Source organism: Phyllostomus hastatus, unplaced genomic scaffold, assembly GCF_019186645.2.
Source record: "Phyllostomus hastatus isolate PE091 unplaced genomic scaffold, TTU_PhHast_1.1 phas_contig_80, whole genome shotgun sequence".
Taxonomy (NCBI): Eukaryota; Metazoa; Chordata; class Mammalia; order Chiroptera; family Phyllostomidae; genus Phyllostomus; species Phyllostomus hastatus.
This window is the reverse complement of record NW_025333960.1, coordinates 44,896,710-44,913,662: the sequence shown is the minus strand read 5'-3', so window position 1 is coordinate 44,913,662 and position 16,953 is coordinate 44,896,710.

The window sequence follows — 16,953 nt, the reverse complement described above, 5'->3', positions numbered from 1 at the left end:
TTTGTGGTGTATCAGCTCAGGTTGAGAGACCAATGTACTATCTGCATTTTACTCCATTATTCTCTTACAAATTCTTAAAGTAATAAAAACTTGACATTTCTTATTAAATGATGGCATACATGAATTAAACTTCCTAATTTCTTTGCTAGACAAAAAACCCCACAAAAACCAAACCCCAAACATATGTGTGTGTTGTGTGTGTTGATGTGCAAGTTGTGTTTTGTGTGTGTAGGAGATGTGTGGATAGAGTGGGAGAGGGCTCAGGGTCAGTGGGGAGAGGAATTCCAGACTAATTTTCCAGTTTCTTCACAACTGCTCATCCTGCTTCACACACAGTTGTCTCTGCCTGAAAAGGTACCTCTTTGTAAATGTGTATGCATATGTGTGTGTGCATATGTTTATTTACAAAGGCTCTTTTTCCCTAAAAGAATAGGTTTTTCAGCCATTGTTCTCTGTAATTATTCTTTTACAGTTTTCCTGATACTCTTGATTAAAATTTATTTCTTTGCTACTCAGCATTTGATTTTCATAACCTCATAAATGATATCATTTTCTAACAGAAAATCCCGTAAAGCGGAGTAGTGATTATTACAGGATCCTCAATGCCCTGATCATGTCTCACTTCCATCCTGGTTGCTGCTTTGGTGTTTACCGCTCAGTGTCTGCAGCACAGCGCAGAGGCGAGATGGCAAAGGCCCTTTGCCCGGGGTTCTCCAGGCTCCATGGTGGAAATAGAGTCTACAGTATGGATAGTATGAACAGGAGCACAAGGTCCACTAGAGCCCCATGAGAGGCTGCAATGTCATCCACACGGGCGCATGCAGACTGTGGGCTACAGGATTGGTAGGGCTTGGAGAAACCAAGAGGAACGTGAAGGAATTCTGGTGGGAAAAGCATGTTTCTCTCCCAGGTAAATGCCACAGCATTGAAGACGAAGATAATAATGAAGGATTGTGTAGCTGCCCAGGTCTACAGAGACAGCAACAGACGTGAAGGAATGGACTGAGAAACTTGAGGAGGGAGTGGGCTGGCCTCTCACCAAAGGATAGGCTTCTAGTTTTGACTTGTGAACTTGGAAATATCTCTGCAGAGCTTGCTGGGCCCCCTCCTCTTAGGGGAAGCACTGAACCATCTGAATAAATGCTACAGAGCAAAAATGAACAAACAGAAAAACCCCTGGCATCTAAGTGAAAGATTTGTCTATCTTAAATATGACTGTTGAGTGTGTTGTAACACTGAAGGAAATGCTGTGGATGTTTAAAGACTCTTCTGTATTTGAAGTCTAAGTAATTACATGGATTATTATACTGTATAATGTTAAGTGAAAGGAGAGTTATTGACAATATAATTATAAATTATGACCACATTAAATAATATAAATTGAAATAAGACTAGAAAGAAATAAACCAGAATATTAATACCGGTTTTGTTACAGTGGCGAGATTACGGGTCATTTACCTTTTCTTTTCCAAATTGCCTGTAAATTTTTAAAATTATTTTTATAATGAACACATTAAAAGAAAGAATTGACTACATGAACTTATCCTAGACCAAAAGTGAGGAAGTTTCTGGAAGAGCAATTGGTAATTCTCAGTGTTCTGTGTAACAGGAAGCTCCAAGCTGACTGATACTGTTCAACAACTTGTTTGGCCTCAAAGAATTTCAAAGTGAACGGTCATCCCCACGTGGGAGTAGGTCATCCTCTCCCTGGAACTGGGGGATGAGACCGTGCAGGTGGGTTACAGCACCTCCACGCAGAGCGCAGGAGTTGAACAGGCAACCTCATTGTTCCTCCAGAAGACCTGGTCTTGGCCGTACTGGGCCAATTTGGCCGCTCAGGAAAAGAATGGTCCCAAAGTCACTCCTGTGATAGAATTGACAGATTTGGCTCCTATTACCTGCCAAAGGCAGCCTCAGGTGTGATTAAAAAACAGCTATGAAATGTGCTTGAAGGGGAGGGGAACAGGTAAGCCAGGCGCCTCTCTTTCCCACAGACTCCAGGCCCCGCTGCCCCACGCCACAGCAGATGGCAATCTCCAAGTGCAGGGGCACACCAAGTACCTGGATCAGGCTTCCGGGGGAGCAAAATGCCCACCTCGGCTGAGCTGCCCATAGAATGTGCTATGACCCTGTCCTGTCCAACGCTGACCTTCCTAACCTCCCTGGTGGTGGAGTGCAGGGGGGAGGGGAGGAGGTGTAGACGTGAGTGGGACGCCTACAGTCAGGGCCCAGGCGGTGGGGAGAGTGAGGCCGAGTGCGCATGAGCGGATGAGCACCGGGTGGGGGACCAGTGCAGAGAGGCTACAGCAGGCGGGGCTGCAAGGGTCCCTCACCTTCCCCGCACCCTCCCCATCCTATGAGACTTCACTTACGAACACTCATTCAAAGGTAAAATTGGGGATCTCAAGGCATCAAGGCCAGAGTATTCAGTTGCAAGTATGGGGCCCTTCGGAGCACAGGTGACTGCTCTGTAGCTGGCCCCCGGAGACCGGCTTGGAGTGACGGATGCCGTGAGCTCCCAGGTGAGTCAGGCGACCAGATGCTCTGGAGAAGTCGACTCCACCTGTGTCGTTTGTATTTGGAAACTACTCTCTATTTGGGAAGGATTAGAGGCTTCTAAAATGAGATTTTATTTAATTAAATGGGGCCTGACAACTTGGGCAAGCATTTATTAAAATGATTTACTGCGCCACTTGGTCAGATGAAGGGCGTCGTTTAGAATCAAGGACTCTAAAATCTGGATTTTTTTTTCCTGCTCACCGCGGCCCATAAGAATGCAATTTTCACCGACATGGAAAAACATTTGAATATACTGAACATGGAATTAGAGCGAAAAAGCACTAACGCTTATGATTTAAGAAAACTGGAGGTACTCTGATTTCCGTCGGGAGAGTGGCAGCGGAAGTCGACCCTTCACAGTTATTTCTCATTGCTGACATCACCAAGGGTGTGTGTCCGTAACTATTTATTTGGAGTACGTGGATTTCAAAGGTATTCACAGTCATACCCACGAATCCTGTTTGCGGCTTTTCCGGCTGCCTGTGGAGAACCAACATCAGGGCTCAAGCAGCCCCTGGCGTACCGAAGTGCCCACCAAATATCGTTGACGGAAGTTTCACGAGGCCGCTCTGCTGGCTTCGTGCAGTCCGGCAAGGCTCACTAAGGAGACGTTGTGTGTATCCCAGAGCCTCCCTGACATTTCTGGCTCTGTGGCAAACGCAGGCCAACATTTGGATCATAATCTTTTTAATGAAGCAGCTGAAATCAAAGCCAGGTGCCTCCCTCGGCGCTTCCAACCCGGAGTCAGACAAAGATGTGCAAAGATCAAAGTCCGGCTGTCAGCGAGGATGGTGCGTTGGGAGCAGCACCTCCCCCCCTCGGCCTAGCCTTCTCTTTTGATTTAAACTGTTGTAACATTTCCTCCAACCCCTATCTCCCCCCTCAACCCCCCACCCAACCCCCCGCCCCCACCACAGGTGCCTCATCTGTGCAAGTGAATTCAATGTTTCCATGTTGAGTCCAAAGTTCTCACACTCCTGGCTGGTAGCAGTATACATTTTGGTCTGAAGTCTATTTCAATGACTAAAACAGTCAATCATTCCCCCCAGGACTTTTGATGATAGAGAATAATTCACTTTGCCAAATTTTATTGTTTCAATGGACTTGCTCTCCAAACTGACTCCTGCCCAGCAATGATACGTATAAAAATTATTCTTTTGTGTTAGTGTGATTAAACTACTTTTGAAATACTTATGCGCGTTTTAAATAAGAGGCAATATTTCATCAATCGTTAATGAGAAATTCATGCGTGCATAAAAATGCCTGATTGTGTGGTCCTTCCCTGAACAAAACCACCACTTAGTGGCGGCTGTGCGCCTGAAACCTCGCAGATGGTCCTCCCTTCAGCCCTGGGAGACACAGGATAGTGCTGCCCCCAAAGTTCCCGGAGGCACAAGAGGCTGAACTACTCACCCCGATGCACAGGCAAAGGGACACAGAGGGACGATATAAACAGTAGTCCCTGGATTCCGAAACTCCTGCTATTGTCTGTGTCTTCTCTCACTGATGTCTAACTTGTCCTACAGGAATGTAGTTTTCTCTCTCTTTTTTTTTTTTTTTTTGGCCAGGATAAGGGATCTCCTCCCTTCCCTCTCCCTGGGGCAATGTTCCCCCTTTAGGAGATTTCTTAAACTCTTCCAGGTCCCTGGATGATTCCTCCCCGTTTACATTCTCAGCGACTTCACCTTCCTATTGGAATACCTGTGCGGGAGAAAGATGGAGAGAGAGCCGGCAGGGTTAGATTTCCTGCCAAATTATCTTCTTTCTGCCCTAGGCCCCTTCCTCCTTTCTCTTCAAGGAGTCATTTACTCTGAATAAATAGCTTCTTTGCTGAGCAAGGTTTCAGCAATTTTTACAGGCTTTTTTTTTTCTTTTTTAAAACACAACGAGGCTCTTTCCCCTCTGGATGTGTTGGGGCTTATTGTGAAGGCAGCACAGAACAATGGTGGAATCAGGATAAAGGAGCTAGTGCCTAAAGACCAAGCCTCCCAGCAGGTGCCAAAGGTAAACCTCCCCCAGGTGTTTTCGCAAGGGAGTGTCACGTCTCCTTTCTCCTCCACCATCTGTGTGAAATAACCAGAGTGAGTGCTTCTGACGCCTGTTGTGCAGGTGAAGCCACTGAAACCCAAGTGTCAGAAAATGAGTGGCAGAGGCAGGACCAGAACTCAGTTCCTCCCGAGCAGCGGCCGCGCCCGTTCTAGCGGCGGACTCTGCAGCCTCTCTCGGGAAGGGCCTGCCTGGCCCTTGCCTTGGCCAGGGGCCACTGTGCCCCCCAGCCTCCCTTTGATCTGTCATTCTCTGCACTTTCTCAGCCACATGCGTCTTTGATTTAAAAGAAAAGTGAGAAAAATAAATTTGCAGCAAAAACAAATGGGAAGAGACTGAGGAAACATTGCCATCAATATGTGGGACTCTTGTTTGATTATTTTTTTTTCTGATGTTTGTGCAGTTGTCTATGTGTCTTTTGTTGTGCGCCTGTATCAATATTTTTTGTTTTGGAGGGCGAGTTCCTAGACAGAGAGAGAGAGAGAGAGAGAATCGTGTCTGTTTTTCTTTTCCAGCTTTGCACAAAGCACCCAAACCATGTGTGGTCGCTTTACAGAATTTTTTTGATGTCGAATTTTCTCTGCCTCCCTCCCAGTTTTGTTCTAATTTGTTTAAAAAAAAGAATTCTTTGACTCTGGGAAGTGTTTGTTTAAATAATATTTCTTTGGGAACTCCCAGCTGTGTTCTGGTGTGGGACATGCGAGGCAGGGGCCCCTCAGCACTTGTTCCTGCTCTCGGTCCCCAGGAACTGTCGACATAACGATGGGCCGAAGGAGTTAGCGGTGGCCGAAAAACACGGGTCTGCCTGTAATCGATTTTATTGTGGGCCTCGGTTCTCTGGAGATACCTCACCTTTCGATTAGGAAGGATGACAGAGCAGAGAGAACTGAGGGAGCTCCTTGAAAGCACAAGTAAATGATATATTTACAATAGGAAAATGTATTCCATTAAGTTTGACAATTTTCACCAAGTGGTGACCCTCTCAGGGACAGCCACCTACCCTTGTTTCCTCCGACTTTGGGAAGAGAGACTATCTGATGACCCTGACTGTGGAACATCAGTCAAATGGGAGACAAATCCAGCCAGCGGTCGAAATATTTGATTTCCATGATGCCAGATAGCAGGATGCGTGTGGTGTAAGCATGATGGAAATGGCCTGGCTTCTTTGTAGTAACAGACGGAGCCTGGCTGTGGTCGCATTTGGAGGATTCACTCACACTTTACACAGCCTGTGTGTAAGAATGCTGATTCTAGCGTATTCTTTTCCCAAGCTCAGGAAGTAGCTTGTGGAGGGCTGTGCACTCCACCTGCTGCTGGGGCTCCAGGCTTCTCCAGGGTGGGCTTGTTTGGTCAATGGCACTCATCACTGAGAACCCCACCCGCCCACTGCCTCTGATGAATGGCCCTGGGGACAGATGGATGCCTGGCCAACCTCTCTCAAGCTGAGGGAGGACCTTACTTGAAAAGCAGGAGGACATTAGAGTAGCCTGAGGCTTCAGTTAGAGCCAAGGACTTCTAGGTAGAACAGGAAGGAATGACGTTGGTGTCTCACTCAGAGGCATCTTACAAAGTCCTCCTCCTGCCTTTGTTCTTTCCCCTTAGAATTCCTGCTCCATGCAAGCAGCCACAACATTCTTTTAAAGTTGCAAATTAGGGCCTGGCTGGCATGGCTCAGTGGATTGAGCGCTGGACTGCGAAGCAAAGGGTCTCTGGTTCAATTCCCAGTCGGGGCACATGCCAGGTCCCCTGTGAGGGACGCACATGAGGCAACCATACATTGATGATTCTCTCCCTCTCTCTTTCTCTCTCCCTTCCCCTCTCTCTAAAAATAAATAAATAAAATCTTTAAAAAAATAAGATTGCAAATTAGATCTCAGCACTTTACTATTGGAATCATTGCACTCACTTCCCATGACTCTGAGAACTAGTCTGGTGCCTGCATCACCCATAAACCTACACGTCTGCCGACTCTTGGGATGGCGGGTGCCACTTCCTGTCTGTTCTCCTGGGCAGGGATCCCCTCCAGTCTGGTGTATCTCCAACCTCTTTCTGACCTCGGGACCTTCGTCCAAGCTCTCCCCTTCATCCCAAAGGGTCTTCTTTTTTCACTCAGCCGCACCTACTCATCCTTCAAGTCTGGGAGGGTGCCCCCAGCACCTCCCACTAAATCATTCCACTCCTCCCTTTCATAACACACGGTACCTATCTTTCTTAGAAGTTCTCATGCATTATGGTCATATATACAGGGGTAGACAAAAGTAGGTTAACAATAATAATAAATAATAGCATATTTAATAAGTAAATAATAAAAAATAAACGTGCCCACCCCTGTATTTCTCATTGTCTGGGTAACGTCCATCTTTCCTGCTTCACCGTAAGCTCCATGAGGGCGTTCAGAGAAACTCCACAGCACAGAATGAGTCCTAAGGGAAGTCTTTCTCTTGCCAGTGTCGCAGCCCATGTATGGAGCTATTTTTATTTTCATCTCCATAAGGTTTCTCAAATGTTCAGTGGTGTGTTGGTGGTCAACTTTTTTTTGCTGAGAAAGGATCAGATTATGAGCAACCTCATTGTTCGGTTAAATGTACTTACTAAAACTACACGTGGGGCCTGCCGTATAGTCTGCATGTATGACAATAGGACATGAAAATCAGTTTGATGCAAATGAGTCAACCATTTGGTGGATTCATTCTCCTCCTCTCTACATGTTTCTAGAGTGTGTCTCTGGGAAGCAAAAGTATTTTTTTTTACTTCAGTGTACTTTGGCTTGTCAGTCTAAAAGCATGTTAATAGTGGAGTAGAAACAAATCTCACCATCCTGTGCTCATCAAGATTTTGACTTTGGCCGTGCTCACTTCTACACTGTTTTTTTCCTGTAGGCTGGTTTGTCCGAGTTCTTTCTAATCTGCCACTTATCTCATCTGATTTTTGAGTTTTCTGTACAAAAATTTATATTGAACTGCAGAATCAAATTTGTCAGTGTTGTGTGTGTGTGTGTTTTTAAGGAATTCTGCACTATCCCTCATAGTGGAGATTTTCTTTTATTATTTATGTGCTTTGTCATGAGGACATTTAAAGGTTTTATTAATTTGTATATTTGCATAAGATAGTATCCAGTATCTGTCTTTCAGCTTCCTTCAGTCTCTGTCTTTATTTGGATGCTTTACACCAGGTCTTACCACGTGCTCAGAAAATAATCATGCCCAACAGCCATGGATTTGGACCTTTCTCCCCGTAGGATCTGGGGCTGCATGTCCTTCCGGAGTGTCTGTTTCCCTAGGCAGCTTTTGAAGTAACCTTCCACGCTATGCTCCTTTCTTCTCTTGCTCCTTGAGGGTGTGTTTGTGCTTTTTGTTTGTTTTTATTTTTAGAAATCATTCGGTGGGAGGAAGGTGGGCGGGGCAGGAAGGTGCTGAATTATCCTAGCAGATATCAGAAGAACCAAAGGTTTCGGAAAGCAGCCTTTGCCCTGGGTGACTGCTTTGTGCCGGAATTTGGTCACCGACCCGGTGGACGGGACTGATTATTGCAGAAAACGGTGGCTCCTGGGGCGGTTTCTGCGGCAGTGCGCGCACCACACTACTCATTTACTCCCTGACCAAATGCTCCTCCTCCGTGATATGCCGAACTCCCTTAAAGCTTGGGAAAACAGCCTTAAGCTTCTCACTTCTTTAGTAAAGAACTTCTCAGTTGATTTCAAGTGAAATGCCAACAGTCTCACTTTTTTCAAACACACTTCACAGCCACGGCTGTGTATCCACTTTAAAAGTGGATGTGTTGTGGGTGGGGGCGCCGTGCGCTGAGAGCAGTCGTCTGATGTTTTATTTTTGGAAAATTCTAAATTGCATTTTGGAAGATAATTACGGGTTGCTCAAGTTCCTTTCAGACTTTCAAAAAAAAAAAGGTGTATTTTACCTCCTTTGTGCATTTTTGTACTTAATACTTCATTCGTCACCTCCTCCTCTATTTTATAAATCTTTTAATTAACGGTGTTTATTCTCCTCTCAGTCTGGTCTGAGTCGTGTTTTTATGATCATATTATTAGGAAGTGATAACATGTGTGGGTTTTTTTTTCTGTATCTGGGCTTGCCAATCACTATGGAAACAAGCAAATATTTACACAGCCCAGATACTGATTAATACCTACTGGTTATTTTGACATTATAAAGTTACTGTTTGAATGTAAAGAATTTCTCCTGAGTAGTCAAGTGCTCTATTCTAATTTATTTATATTTGTAATTTTTCCTATCAGAAATTAATCCAGTAACTCAACTTATAGCCATTTCTGAAAGTCATTTTTTGCCAACAAATGACTCAAAATGAAGTGCTAGGTGTTTAAAGACAGGAGTTTTAAATTTTAACAGAAATTTCTGTAAAACAAAACATTCACCTGACTTTAGTGATACAGATATTTCACTGAAGATAATATTAGTACAACACTACATTCAAGGTGGTGAATGTCAAAAGGATTCTTTAAGGAGCCATTTTATTAGGATCTCAAAGGACTATGTAGCTGGAAATATAAACCCAGAAATTCAGCTTCTCAGGGGTGGGGGCACTTGGTAATTCCCTCTGAGAACAAACTTACCTCAGTCTCTCTCACTTTTTCTCCATTCGGGTTTTATTTAGATCTTTTTTGCTAGCTGAGGCTCCAAACATTTGCGGCTCCCAAAGTTGACCAGGCATCCAGGATCATGGGATGGCTCGTTAAACCAGATTGCTGGGCTTTCTCTTCCCAGAATCTCTGAATCAGTAGGTCTGGGTGTGACCACAGAATCTGTGTTTTTCACAAGTTTCCAGGTAATATTTATGGTTCAGGCAAAAGATGTTACAAAACCCTACCCTAGAACCTAATATTTTTTTTTTTTGTCAACCAAGTTGGGGAGTTTTTATAGATATTGCAAAATATTTAGAAACAACCTTTAAAATGACTATGTGGCACATTTAGCAGGAGAGTGGGAGCTTCATGAATTCCAAACAATATGGGTTTATTACCCAATAAAGCTGGGAAGTGGTACCTTAGAAGTCCAAGCTTCAGCGTGGTCTGTGCAGGATGGGTCAGGAGCCCACCAATAGCACAGCCATGACTTCAGTGTTTTCTCCTAATCTTTCAAGGGAAAGTGTTTCTCAAAATACTATGGAAGCATCTCATCTTATTAATCAATTCTACTGAACCCTTTTTTTAATTTTTAAAAAATTTTTTTAATACTTTTTTTTAAGATTTTATTTTTATTTATTTTTAGAGAGGGAAGGGAAGGAGACAGAGAGAGAAACATCAATGTGTGGTTGCTGGGGGTTATGGCCTGCAACCCAGGCATGTACCGTGGCTGGGAATTGAACCTGCCACACTTTGGTTCGTAGCCCACGCTCAGTCCACTGAGCTATGCCAGCCAGGGCTCAATTCCACTGAACTCTTAAATCCCACAAACCCATAACTACACAGTGTGTGGGTAGAACAACTGGAGACTGAATCTGTGAAGACTGACTATTCTTTACGTTTCTCATTGATACTGCCTCATGTCCTTTGAAAAGATGGACTGGAGTTTACCAAGCACTCATTTCTATAGACTTGAACGCGACTCTTAGTGTCCTGTCTTAGCCAACAAAATCATTAGGGTGGCACATCTCAGTGGTGTGTTCTAGTATGAAAAGACTAAGATTTGGAATCAGAAGTTCTCGAAGATTGTTGGTTCTGCTTTTTTACTTATTAAAAGATCTTGGAAACACTCTTTATCTTGTCTAGATCTGAGTATCCTTACCTATCAAGTGAGGGTAGGAATGTTTATTCCATTGAGTCAGTAGGTATTTATTCAATGTTCACGAGGTACTGCGTGTTATGCTGTGGTGATGTTACAGAGGATAAGGCGTGCTTCTGACCTTCAGTGCACTCATGGAATTATTTTAATGGACAAAGGGGAGTGTGGGCATGAAGCGTTTGGGAACCTGTAAAGGCCTAATGTAAAATATTATTGCTCCTGGCAGAGCAGCTGGCCCTGCATACGGACGGGGGAGCCTCATCCACTCACGGAAGGAATTAAGACAGAGAGCAGCTCCATGCTGAATGGAATCCTCCCTTGAGAGAAATTGCTACCATTGATTTTGGCATCAAGCTCGTGGGTTGCAATTACAACAGGTATTTTTCCTCCAAGTACTTTTGACCTCCAGAGAATTTAAATTATATTTTATTTCAAGAAAATATTGATTTAGTTGAAAACCAGAGACTCTAAAAAAGTGGTTGGAATATTTGCTCAACAAACAGCCTGCAGAACTGTGATGTGAAAAATAAATCGAATAAAGTTTAACATAGAAAAAAAAAAGCCCTGGAGAAACACTTCTGTTAAATCTTTTTTTTTTAACATGAAATGATTTGGTATCTTCTAAACAATAGTTGGGTTTGTTTGTTTGTTTGTTTCAGCTTGTTTTGCTTTGCTGTTTAATGAGTGGGACTCTTTAAACTCCAGTTTATAGTAGAAAGTAGATTTCTCCACATCTAAGGAGGCTCAGCCCTGTGGTAGCACTGAAGGCACTGGGTTTCACATCTTATTGATTTTTGTTCTGCTAAAGCAATTGCATTCTCCAATTGAACATGTCATTTCTTCTTTATTAAATTTCCCAGTTACTCTTTCACCTCAGGTTTTTATGTTGCCTCCTATTTATTTCTGGATTTCTTCACTCAAAATGTGGGAAGGCACCAGGGTTTATATCAAGTACCACACACCCTGCACCTGTTGCTTAGACTCCAACGTGAAAGAATAGAACTCACAACCCAAATCGGCCTGTTGGTAAACTCAGGTGGCACTGAGGGGGAAATTACATTTGGCAAAGACAAATTGCCCGATGTCTTCCTGGGAAACACCAAACAATAACTTAAAACCTAAAAGAGAAAAATTGGTTGAACTACTTGTTCAGTGTGTTCTAGGCTTTGAGCTACTAATTTCGCTGTATTTTACACTGTAAACTTCTATTTAGATTCAGTTGAAGTAGAGAAAGATCTGTTCTTTCCTGTTTGGAATTCTGTAGTCCTTTCTCCTTTACCCCCACTATTCACAACACATCTGGGACCTGCCAGCATATTCAACTTTTTCCTGAATTTGTTGATTTCTCTATGTGCAGTGAATCCTTAATACCTCTAAAGAAATAATCTTTGATGCCATTATTTCATTCCTAAAAAAACATCATCAAGCCCATAATCTTCACTGTGAGCTTCAAGTCCAGCTGCTTATTCTCCCCTACAAGTCTGCCTCGTTTTCCCACTGGTCTCTGCTCAGTACCTCTCATTTGGTTTAACTAGTTTACTTCCTAATTGCTCTCAATTGGCTAATTTCAGTGTTATTTATGCTATCCATTTCCAACTAGTTAAATCACTTTCAGTCTTCTAAATCCAGTGTGTCAACTACTTCTTCCAGAAAGACTTTAGGATGGTGACAGATATTTAGACAGTCTTCTGTAGATAATGTGCAATGTACAATGTGGCAATGACGGGAAAACCTGACGAAGGGGTTTAATTATCCAGTTGCCTAGAATCACACTGACCTCTTACAATGTTTTTTGCTTCTCTCTCCTCCCTCCTCCTTTGACCCACCTTCCTCCCTCCCTTCCTCCTTTCTTTCCTTCCTTTCTCCCTTCTCCTTCTTTCCCTTTCTCTGTCTCTGTCTCCCTCTCTCTCTCTCTGCTACCTACTTTCTTTTTCCTTAGACTCCCCAAAATATAAATTGGGAAAAGAAAGAAGAGGCAAGATTCATCCATCTGTTGTTTTGATGATTTTATTAGCACTATGGCCTACACATTGTTAAGAGATTTTTTAAATGACTAAAATGAGCAGTGTTATTCAGAATACCTTGATTTTTTTGTAGGCTGTGAGGATTTGAACATCTATTTCAGTACCTCTCCGTGTAGAACAAAGACTGTTATCTATAACAAAGCAGTGTTATAGAATATTAAACTGTTAGTGAAACCATGTCTTCAGATGCAAAAATTTCCCAATAAAGCTTTAATAATAAGACCAAAATTCTACGTCACTCTCTTCCTCATGAGAAAATCGGCAGCAAATACAACTAGATCGAAAGAATTCTATCCGCACTCCACACACAGTTCCAGATGGGCTCCTGCTCGTGTCTCCCTGTGCCCCAGTTTGTGCCTTGACCAACTCCAGTCAATTCAGGGCAAATTCTTCTTAGTTTCTCAATCGTAAGACACTTTTCATGCACCAAACAAATTTTATTGATGTGTACTTGAGCCAGGCACTGTGTTAAACATGAGGATATAGGAATAGAAGGTCCTCAGTTTAACAGTAGGTGCTGCAGGAGTGGGTAGGGAGAGGAGAGGGGAATGCATGGCCAGAATACAAGGGGGGCACACGCCGTCATGAGTTCAGAGAGCTGCACTAGAATAATGAAACTCTCCTGACTAGAAGCATGAAATAATCAACGTTAACACAACAGAGAATGCCTAAAAATGCAACGAAAGAAATCAGATGGAACTATATGGAAATGACAGTTCTGAAGGGCAGAATGGTAGCCTGAGTGGGTTCATCTAGTTCAACCTATTAACAGTCACAGTTTTTCCACCCAGGGATAACATCTGATAACACATCAGAATACAAACCTCTAAAATGCTTTTCACGATATTACATAGTTCCAGAAAATATGCATATATATCCAAATTTCATGTATTTTGTTATTTTTCAGTAAAAAAATTATTACTCTATAAATTTGTAACTTTCTTTCACTGAAGAATATTATAAAGATTTAATAAAATAGAGGTGTACATACTTGTTAATGACTGGATATTACCTTACAATGTGAATGAGCCACGACTTATTTATTATAACTCTGTTGTTGGATATTTATGCTATCTTCTCATTTTTGCCATATCTACTATAATCACTGCACACACATTGCTGAAATGAACATGAGGATGTGGCTCTGAATTTTTCTTCCTTGATGATTTTGAAGAGGTCACCATAACTTAAAATGATTGACTAAGGTTAAGGGTTAGCCACTAAATATTCTGTCCTGTGATTTGCATCTACAAGAGGTTTAGTAAAACCTCTGTACTTCACTGCACTAATTTTCAAACTTCGTGGTGTTTTTTTCTTAATCAGGAAAGTGGGCATAGAAATGGAAGGGTGAGTCTACTGAAGACAGGTCCAGGATGAATAACGACTAAGAAAAGGAGCCAGATAACCACCACTTCCCAATAAACAAAGAGCATCATGTTACCGTAACAATTGCCCTGGTCCTTCCCCTGAGAAGAACCAGGCACTTGCAATTGTTTGGCTCCCTTTCTGCTCCCACGTTATTGACTTAGAGCATGACATGTTTGTAAGATTGCAACTAAGTCACCAAATGGGAAACGTCTAAGTCAAGCTGCAATTAATGTGTCGTTAAGTGCTGGGTAATAAGCTACACATTACCTCTAGAAGTGACAAATTTTTAGAAGTAAACCCCAGCGTAAGCCTGAAGCAGCAGCAGAAGAGGGGAAAGGAAAAACAATCCTTGCTAGGTTATTGTGGGGTGTGAAAGCCACGCTGTTGTGGAAAGGCTGTGTGAATCCATATTATGCAGAAATCAATGGCAGCCCAATCTTTGCAGACTGCACGAGGCGCCGTGTGACAAGGGCACAGCGACACTCCTAATCAAGCAGGTTGTGTGAAAGCAAAGCGTCCAGCTGAGCTTGATATATCCAGCTGGACTTTGTTTGCGGCTTAATGGAGCAGGTCATAGTTATAACACCCCAAAGAAATCAAGCAGCCTCGGCCAGAGGAGCACATGGAAATTGTGGGAACTCCAGCAGGTCTATGTTAAATCACTTCTATAGGTCGTCTGCAGAGAAAGAACTTGGCAAAATAATAAAGGAGCGTCATTCTGCTGTCTGTGTTTATGGTTCTCCCCCAGGGAAGGGGGCTGGGTGGGGAGGGAGGGCAGTGTGGCTGGGGAAACATTTCGTCTTTTTTATCCTATGCATTATAAAGCTCCTAGCAGGGCATCGGGCGCTGAACTTCGCTCCCCCTCCTTGAAAGCCACACGTTACAGGCGTTTATAAGCCAGAGTGACAGTGATAAAAGGCCAATTCAGGGCTTGGGGACAATTTTTTCCTAACAACATGCTTTTGCCTCTTTGCCTCCTTAAACACCTGCTGCTTTCCACAGCCCTCTCCAGGAGAGCCTTTGGGCAGCTCTGACTCTGAGCTGGGATGGTGAAGTTCAAAGTTAATGTCCTTCTCTGTGATCACTGCCAGGGGTGTGTGGAGGATTGATGCCACTGTCCGCACCCTGGCACAAACAATGCCACTCTGAGAATGCATATGGAATGCAGGAGCGTGAGATGGGGTTCTTTAATTTTCTTCAACCTGGGGCCACTTTCTTGGGAAGCATTAAGACCCCTTTCCCATTCTCAAGAGTGTCCCCGAGGTAGTGGTTGCTCCACAAAAGCTCTTGGGATTAAAGCGTGTGGTGCAAAAGGTGCCTGGTAAACAGATACATGAATTGGAGAGAAGAGTGACGACTTTTCTGAATACAAGTATGTTGAGATGCATCAGTGTTACCCGAACACTTATACATTCCCCCTCCTCTCTCTACGACCAGTCCTCACCCATGGTGGAAGGGCTGACCTTGGCAACCCGCAGAGTTTGAAACACTGAAATTTGGTGCAAATTCCATAGGAAAAACGCGGAGCCCTGGTCGTTAATACTGTTATTCTGCGGTGCTTCACGAGCAGAGAGAATGTATCAAACTGACCAGAGCCGGATTGCCTGCTGAGACCCCAGGCTCCACAGGGGAATGTTCCCTTGTTTCTGGGAAGGAAGCGGCCGTGGGGAAAAATGGGATGGTGGAGGTGCCCACCCTTGCGAGTCCGAAGTTGGGGGCACCAGCCAGACCTGCTCATGGCTCAGGTGCAGTGAGAAGGGCAGAGTTTCAGGTTGGACGGCTGCTCGCGCCTAAGTGAAATGGCGTGGGGGAACTGGAGGTTTCCGCATTGCTAACAGCGTCCCTGGGTCTGGGCTGAATGAAGAGGGAGCTTTTACACATGAAGAATGTAAAACACGGCGCAGCACGGCACAGAGCTGGGTTCGAATCTTCGCTCCCCGCGATCTTGCTCAGAGCCCCGGCCAGAGTCTCCTCCCTTCTCCCGGACTAGGGTTCGTCCTCATGGGCCGAGGGAGGGAGGGGCCTGGAGCTCGTGATTTTAAAGCCTGGCCTGACATCTGTGATTATCCTTGGGAAGATATTTTGCAAAAGTGGGTCTCGCCATTTGGATGGCCCTCGCGGGCACGCCAGTCCTGCTTTCTGTGCTCTGGGTCTCCTTCCCGTTGGCGGTAGGAGGCAGCCGCAGCCTCAGGCCGTTCTCTTCTGACACAGGCGCAGCGGCTGGAACCACGCAGGGGAGACGCCCGCCCCTGGTTAGAGCACACAGCCTTGCCCTGTTTGCACCGTAATGCCCACAGCGGACGGTCACTGTTCACCCTCATGCCCCTGGCATAGCACTGAGCTTAGGAGGCAGGAAAGTTGAATTATTTTATCAGAACAATTTAGAAACAGCAACAGTTGCAAAAGGAAGAGCGGGGTTTGTGTAGTAGGCTGAATGATGCTCCCCTCCCCCAAAAGACATTACCAGAACCCGTGACTATTCCTTCCAGAGCAAAGGGCTTTGGCAGATGTGATTAAGGATCTTGAGCTGGGGAGATTATCCTCGATGATCAGGGTTGGCGCAATCACAAGGGTCCTTCTGAAAGGGACCCAGGAGGGGCCAGAGTCAGGTGACAAGGTAATATAATGACAGAAGCGGAGGTTGGAGTGGTGTGGCCGCAAACCAAGGAATATCCATAGATCTGGAGGCTGGAAGAGGCACAGAATAAAATCTCTTCTGGATCCTCCAGAAGGAAGCAGTCCCGTCATGGACACCTTGATCTGAGCCCTGTGAGACTCATTTCTGACTTCTGACATCCAGACGGTAGGAAAATAAATTTGTTTTGTCTTAAGCCACTGCATTTGGTTACTGCGGCAATAGGAAACTAATACAATTTTTTAAAAATACAGTTTTTTAAACTGTATTTCAGGAGAAAGTTACATTTTCAAGATGGGCACTCACCGAAGAGTACGGTTCATCTAGATTTTATTTGAAAGCAGTTCTTCTAATGAATTAATGTTTTTCTACATATGTGCTTCTCCAGCTAGACCTAAGAATTCACAATGCACACTCCTGTTCTTTCAAATTCTTCCCGGGAACCAGAGGTTTATTCACCATAAATATCCCAAACGTGTCATGGGCGGTAGCCACTCACAGACCGGGATGCCCCCAAATTGCGCCTGTTTCTTTCCCCATGCAGAGTGGTTCCTGTCCTCAGTCT